Genomic DNA, 7,876 nt, shown 5'->3' with positions numbered 1-7,876 from the left:
ATCATTGTAAACAAAACCTATGAGATGAGTACAAGGGTGAAAGGAGTTCCAATAGGAAAGAAACAGGGAAAGGGTGGAGTCCTCTTTCTCTGGGTTATATTGACGGTTAAACTGCCAATGGTGAAAACTGACCCCAAAAAGGAAGCCAAGAAAGAACTGACCTTTTTTTTGAGAAGACCAGTAGTGTGTGGAATCATGAAACCTAAGGTAATAAGAGATTTTCAAGAAAAAGAAAACAGCTAACAGTTGTTACAAACACAAAAAGAGGAGCAAGACCCCATACTGTGAGGTAGGCAAGGAAATAAGAACGGTTAAAAAAAAAAAAAAATGCATGGGGCACAGGGTGGCTCAGTCCGTTAAGCATTTGACTTCAGCTCAGGTCATGATCTCACAGTTCCTGGGTCCAGTTCATGGGTGCAAGCCCCACATCTGGCTGTGTGCTGACAGCTCGGAGCCTGGAACCTGCTTTGGATTCTGTCTCCCTCTCTCTTTGTCCCTCCCTGCTCTCTCTCTCTCTCAAAAATGAATAAATATTAAAAAAATTTTTTTAAGAAAAATAAATTTTAAAAAAATGCATAGAAATTTGTACTTGGGGGAGTTAGAAGCTAGAAAGTTCCTGTCTTAAAGCCTTTATTTTCTCGGTGATGTAGGAAGCAAGATCTCACAGAAAGGTTTCTGTATCTCGGAAAAAGACAGAAGCAAAACACAGATGTAAAAATCAGCATTTAGAGACATTAAACATGAAGCACAGCAGTAGTTGTGATGTGTATAAAAGTCGGGTACTGTTAGATATTTGCTCTTTGACAGGCTCTCCCAGAGCAATGGTACATGTTAAAACAAAAAAACAAAAAACCCAAGACTGTCATTATTGTTCAGATTACATAAAAGCCTAGCACAGTTCCTGGCACTCAGTAGATATGCAATAAATATTTGTTGAATGAATGAAAGAAATGAACCATGAGACCTCATAAATCTATCTTAAGAACAAAAAGATAACCAGGACAGGTGTTGCTACAAATGTTTATCATAAAAGTGCATTACAAACACATACTTAGAATAACACAACAACATTTAAGAGAAGATCCCTATTTAATATGTAGAGATACATTACAGGGTCTTATTAAAACCTGAGTGCAACACAACAAAAACTTTGTCTCACAGACTCTTAATGTCCATGACAAAAGGTGTAAATCCAATATACCAAAAAATAAAAAGCATCATAAAACTAGATTTATCTAGTTTTATCTAGAAATTGATCCTATGTAAGAAGGTAAAACTTAATGCAATATTAATAGTGGATGACTGCAAGTTTTGTTTTGTTTTATTTTGTTTGAGACAGAGAGAGACAAAGCACAAGCAGGGGAGGGGCAGAGAGAGAGGGAGACACAGAATCTGAAATAGGCTCCAGGCTCTGAGCTGTCAGCACACAGCCTGAAGTGGGGCACGAACCCAGGAACCACAAGATCATGACCTGAGCCAAAGTCAGACGTTTAACCAACTGAGCCACCCAAGGGCCCCGACTAGCAAGTTTTTAAGTGCCTGAAAACACTTTCCTTCAGAAACTTATGACAATGTCTTATTATCATAAGTATGTGCTCTTTGTATACAATGAAAGAAAAATGTTCTCCAACATTTTTTTAAAGATTTTATTTTTGGGGCGCCTGGGTGGCTCAGTCGGTTAAGTGTCTGGCTTCAGCTCAGGTCATGATCTCACAGTCTGTGAGTTCGAGCCCCGCGTCGGGCTCTGTGCTGACAGCTCAGAGCCTGGAGCCTGCTGTGGATTCTGTGTCTCCCTCTCTCTCTGCCCCTCCCCTGCTCATGGTCTGTCTCTCTCTGTCTCAAAAATGAATAAAAAACATTAAAAAAAAATTTTTATTTTTAAGTAATCTCCATACCCAAACAGGGCTTGAACCCACAACCCTGAGATCAAAAGCTGCATGCCCCACTGACTGAGACAGCCAGGCATCCCCCTCCAACATTTTTTGAAAAATCTCAAATATACAACAAAGTTGAAATAGTACTACAAACAAATTACCATATATCCTTTATCTAGATTCTAATAAATTGTTACCTTTTCTTTATCTCTATCTCCATTTTTTCCGGAGCCATTTTAGAGTAAGTTGCAGACATAATGGTATTTCACCTTAAACACTTCATCGATCATCTTATGAAAATACAGATATTAACATTAATTCACAATTACTACTTAATATATAGCTCTCCTTTAAGTTTCCCAAGTTGTCCCAAGAATGTGTCTTATAGTTTATTTTCCTATCTAGGGTTCAGTGAAATTTCATGTATTACATTTGGTTGTTAAAGCTCTTTAACTTCTTTAATGTAGAATAGTCTCTTTAACTTCCTGTCCTCGACTTTTTTTTGTTATTCGTAATATTGAATTTTTGAGGAGTTAGGGTTGTTCGTCTTATAATCGTCCACATTCTGGATTTGATAGGTTTCTCATGGTTGTGTTCAGGTTAAACATTTTTTGGACCCAATACTACATAGATGATGTACCACATCGGGACTCATTACGTAATGTTGATTTATCCCCCTATTGGGGATGCTGAGTTTACTAGCATGGCTATTAAACTGCTATTGTAAATGTATACTTCCCCCTTTATAATTAGTGAGAGGTCTGTGTGGTGGCAATAAGAAGCCAAAGGACTGCCCTCGTCCCCAACAGTCTTTTACCCAAATAAGAATTTCAGCAACTATTAATGGTCCTGACCTGGAGTAATTATCACACTGGCAGTTGCAAAATGGTGATTTTTCTAATTCTATCATGCCCTTGCTCTGGAGTATACCAAAGTGCATCCTGTGCAAGCTCAATTTATACATTGCTGTCCTAGATCTGGAATCAGCCGTTTCTCAAAGGAGCCCTCGTGACTTTTGGGGGAGAATGGTATTTCAAAATCAAGATTCAGGTATCAGGTATACCTCGGCACTCCTTTCAGTGCCCAGAGCTAAGAATACACGAATCTACATGTACGTCTATACTTATACATTTATATATATACATATGCACACATACTATATATAGGTATATACATATATAAATACTTATGTATACTATATGTACATATAAATGTACATACAGATAAGAATTATATAAGGATTTATAAGTGTACATATGTTGTATAATACATACATTACATATTATACATATACTATATAATACAAATATTACACAGCATATGTACTTTCCTAATTCTATCATTTCTTCTCTGTGTAATAACTAGCATATATTCTTCTAAAATTATACATACATACATGTTCATAGACACATTATTTTTGTCTAAGTCCTACATTAATACAGTTATTCCAATTCAAATCCAGTATCACGGGGTTCTTCTTCAACTTCTCCTGTTCATAACATGTTTCTTACTTTTTCCACAGTAAGACTCTTGATTCCCAACATCATCATATATACTCATTTCTCTATCCACAATAAATACAAATTGTTTTGGAATTACAAAACCAATATCACTACCCATAAGAAGCCTTCTAAAAAAAGTTAAAGATTTATTCGTAGTTCATTTTGTTCTTTGAATGTAATCCAGTCAGTACTTAAGAAACGTAAATAACAGGAATGTACTGCAGAGATTTGGTCTTAGGCAACTGTCGAGCTGGTTAAACAGTCTAGGTGGGGATGGTGTTTCTGGGTCTGCTGCTGGAACCTAAAATCCTCAGCCAGACAGTCAGAAATAAAAGTCAGAGGTGAAGTGGGAAAAGCAGGAAAAAATGAAATCTATGAGGCTGAGCTGGAAGCTAGGAGGAAAGACTGTAATACAAGTCAGATTGTCACTACCTTGGGCTCTTGTGACAATGCCAGTGATGGGGCTCCTGCGGGAGAAGCCCATCATCACAGAGTTAGACATGCATCCCATACAAATGTAGCACTTGTCATTTCTTCTCTCAGAAGAGAGCCAGCAAAGAACTCTAAGAATTATGCTCACAAATGCATTTCTCACAGCCTTGGTGGAACGAGTTTGCTCTGGACACTCTCAGGGGATATATTTCAGAAGTGGGTGAGCAGGTCTTAAATGATGGAAGAGGATTCTGGGAAATAGTTCCAATTTAGCTAATTTAACACAATGTAAGTCCACTATAGTCTACAGTCAGAAAGGGACATGCAAAAGCTACTGGAATTAATCACTCTCTCTGTGTGATTATACTATGAATTTGATATATGATTAGGTTCATTTGGTTAGATTTTACTCTTTTTAATTTATTTACATCCATAAAGTAAAAGTATATTAAAAGATATACTCAGAGAAGTCTCACTCTTACCCTATCCCCTTCACCCTGTTCTTACTCCTCCCTTACCAGGTGCCATTTTCATTATGTATATATACATATATAGTTTCCCCTCACTTCTTGCCAAAAAGGTAGCATACTGTATATAGTCTACTGTACCATGATATACAAACAAATTTAAAAATAGTTGAACACTTCATGGGCACCTGGGTGGCTCAGTAGGTTAAGTGTCTGACTCTTGATTTCCATTTAGGTCATGATCTCACGGTTTCGTGAGTTCGAGCGCCACATGGGATTTCTGCTGACCGCATGGAACCTGCTTGGAATTCTCCCTCTCTCTCTTCCCCTCCCCTGCTAATGCTTTCTTTCTCTCTCTCAAAATAAATAAATAAACATTAAAAAAAAATTGAATGCTCCAAATTACCAAATTCACAAAGAATAGTGAAAAGAACAGTGTATCTTATTAACACACCAAAGGGTTAGTATAAGCAAGATGTTACAAAATGAAATAATCATATAAATATCCTTTGGTAAATGTTAAAAAATGTTGAAAAATCACTTTTTAGAGTGATGAAGATGTTCTGGAACTGACTGTGATGATGGCTGCCTGACTCTATGGATATATTAAAAATCACTGACTTGTATACTTTATTATCTTTTTTAAATGTTTATTTATTTATTTTGAGAGAGAGAGCATGAGCAGGGGAGGGGCAGAGAGAGAGGGTGAGAGAGATTCCCAAGCAGGCTCTGCACTGATGTGGGGCTCGATCCTACAAACCCTGAGATCGTGATCTGAGCTGGAAGAAGAGTCAGAGGCTTAACTAACTGAGCCACCCACGCACCCCAAATTGTATACTTTAAAGAGGTGAGTTATATGATATATGGATTATATTTCAATAAAGCTGTTATTTTAAAAACTCAAAAAAAGAGAGAAATATAATATCTAATACATTTTTTTAAATTATATTTTGTTTTTTTTATGTTTATTTTTGAGAGAGAGAGAGAGAGAGAGAGAGAGAGACAGAGCACAAGTGGGGGAGGGGCAGAGAGAGAGGGAGACACAGAATTTGAAGCAGGCTCCAGGCTCTGAGCTGTCAGCGCAGAGCCCGATGTGGGGCTCGAACTCACAAACCGTGAGATCATGACCTGAGCCGAAGTCAGATGCTCAACCGACTGAGCCACCTTCTAATACATTTCATCAATCTAAAAGCAAAGTCTTCCTTCAAGAATTAAAAGCCTGAGAAATGTGAGTTCAGTAGAGGAGATGACAACTGTGCTGAAAAGACAGAAATCCTAGACTTGATATGAGTTTTTAAAAAAAACAAGAAACAAAAAACAAAAGTGTTTATTGACTTCCAGTTTCATAGGTACCAGTAATGAGGTGGGGTTGCTTATATGATTTTTGATTGTATTTTTTTTAATATTTAGTTTTCTCTCTTTTTTTTTAATGTTTATTTATTTTTGAGAGAGAAAGAGAGCGTGAGCGGGGGAGGGCAGAGAGAGAGGGAGACATAGCATCCATAGCAGGCTCCAGGCTCTGAGCCGTCCACACAGAGCCCGGCATGGGGCTCGAACTCATGAACTGTGAGATCATGATCTAAGCCAAAGTCAGATGCTTAACCAACTGAGCCACCCAGGCACCCCTGATTTTTTACTGTATTACCAAAAGCACGGATCCTAGGTTATTGCAATCAGCAGTTCTATTCTTTGTTAGTTGCACGAAATCTGGAAAAGTGTTCAACTGGACCATGTTCTAAGAGGAAAATTGAAAAGAATAGCAGAAAGATGGGAAAATACTTCAAGGAGAGAACTAGAGGAAACAGAAGTCCCTTCAAATACTTGAAAGCACTTGACAGAATAACATATAGACTCATCCTGTGTTCCTCTAGAAGGCAAAACAGACCACAACATAGATGTCATAAAGAGGAGGGTTTTAATTCAACTTCAGAAAACAAAGAAGTTCCCCTTGAAGGCACTGTATTAGTGAGGTCCCCATCACATTTGTATAGAGTCTGGGATTCCACTGTGAAGATTCCAAGTATCTCTCTACAGGAAGGCTGCCCTGAATCAACTCTATGATTCTATCTTCTATCCACACCTAAATAGCTTCTGAGAGTAGCCTTCTACTTTTTATTTTGATGTTTATTTATTTATTTTCAGAGAGAGCATGAGTGGGGGAGGGGCAGAGAGCGAGGGAGAGAAAGAATCCCAAGCAGGTTCCACACTGTCAGTGCAGAGCCCAACACAGGGCTTGATCTCATGATCAAGTGAGATCATGACCAGAGTCAAAATCAAAAGTCAGACACATAATTGACCAAGCCACTCAGGCACCCCAAGAGAGGAGCTTTCTATTCATACAAGACGTGTTATTCACAATGATGACCTTGATTCATAAAGAAAATATTAAACTGTAATCAGCTATACATCATTGAATCTTGTTGGAGCTGTAGAAGCTTCCTAGAAACTGCTTACTTGTTTTCCAGTAGTTGACTACATTAACATGGATCAGACCCAGCTGGTCAGGTCCAGCTTATGGGTGAGACTACCCAGTGTCTATTAGAATGCAGGATTCAAGATAGAATTTCCAGTTGAAAAGTAACTGGAAGAGAGGGTCAGATATATCAGCAAGGCTTCTTAGTGTCTCAGACACGAACTAGAGCAAAGATCTGAGGAATGCTCCTCACCTGGATGTGTTTTCCAACTTCCTGTGAATACACAAATGCCTTAGGGGAAAAGGGGACTGGGAACAACACCTAAAAGAACTGCATTGACTAAATGCAAGATAATACTGCTTTGATGCCCATATGACATACCACAGCACAGGAGGGAGGTGTCTTTCTGTTTCTGTCCAGAACACAAACTGGCTTGATTTATTGCAGGCTCCAAGAACACAGTGCCATAGTTTTGGGCAGAGAGTTTCAACACAGCATAGTGTCTATGGCAGTATCCGGATTTGGCCGGGGAAGTGCCCAAGAGGAGACAGTTAGGCTGTGTCCTACGGCCAAGGACCTGCATTCATTTTTGCATGCAGTGGTAAGAAGCTAGAGAAAGAAGGTAAGGGCTTCTTCATTAGTATACTGAGATATGTCTTGGTGATTCCCAGTAATAAAAGGGGGAGGATTCGAGTATAGAGTCCCCTGGGGAGAAGGTGAAGGTAAGTAACCATTTCTAGAAAAGCTGGCCCAGTAGTCTAAATTTTTTTCTCTTAATGTTTATTTATTCTTGAGAGAGAGAGACAGGACATGAGCGGGGGAAGGGCAGAACAAGAGAGGGACACAGAATTTGAAGCAGGCTCCAGGCTCTAAGCTGTCAGCGCAGAGCCCAACGCGGGGCTCGAACCCACAAACCGGGAGATCGTGACCTGCCAAAGTCGGACGCTTAACCCACTGAGCCACCCAGGTGCCCCTGTAGCTCATTATTCTAAACACAACTTGTCTGTAAATTAAGATAACTGTAAATTCTTTGACACTTCTTCCACTGAGAGGTACGATCTATATGCCCTTTCCTTGAATTTGGGCTAGACTTAATGACTTACCTATATCCAATAAAATGCAGTAGAAGAAAATAAAATAAAAATAAAATAAAATAAAATAAAATAAAATAAAATAAAATAAAATAA

Source organism: Panthera uncia, chromosome A2 (genome assembly GCF_023721935.1).
Source record: "Panthera uncia isolate 11264 chromosome A2, Puncia_PCG_1.0, whole genome shotgun sequence".
Classification (NCBI taxonomy): Eukaryota; Metazoa; Chordata; class Mammalia; order Carnivora; family Felidae; genus Panthera; species Panthera uncia.
Note: the sequence above shows the minus strand (reverse complement) of the source record.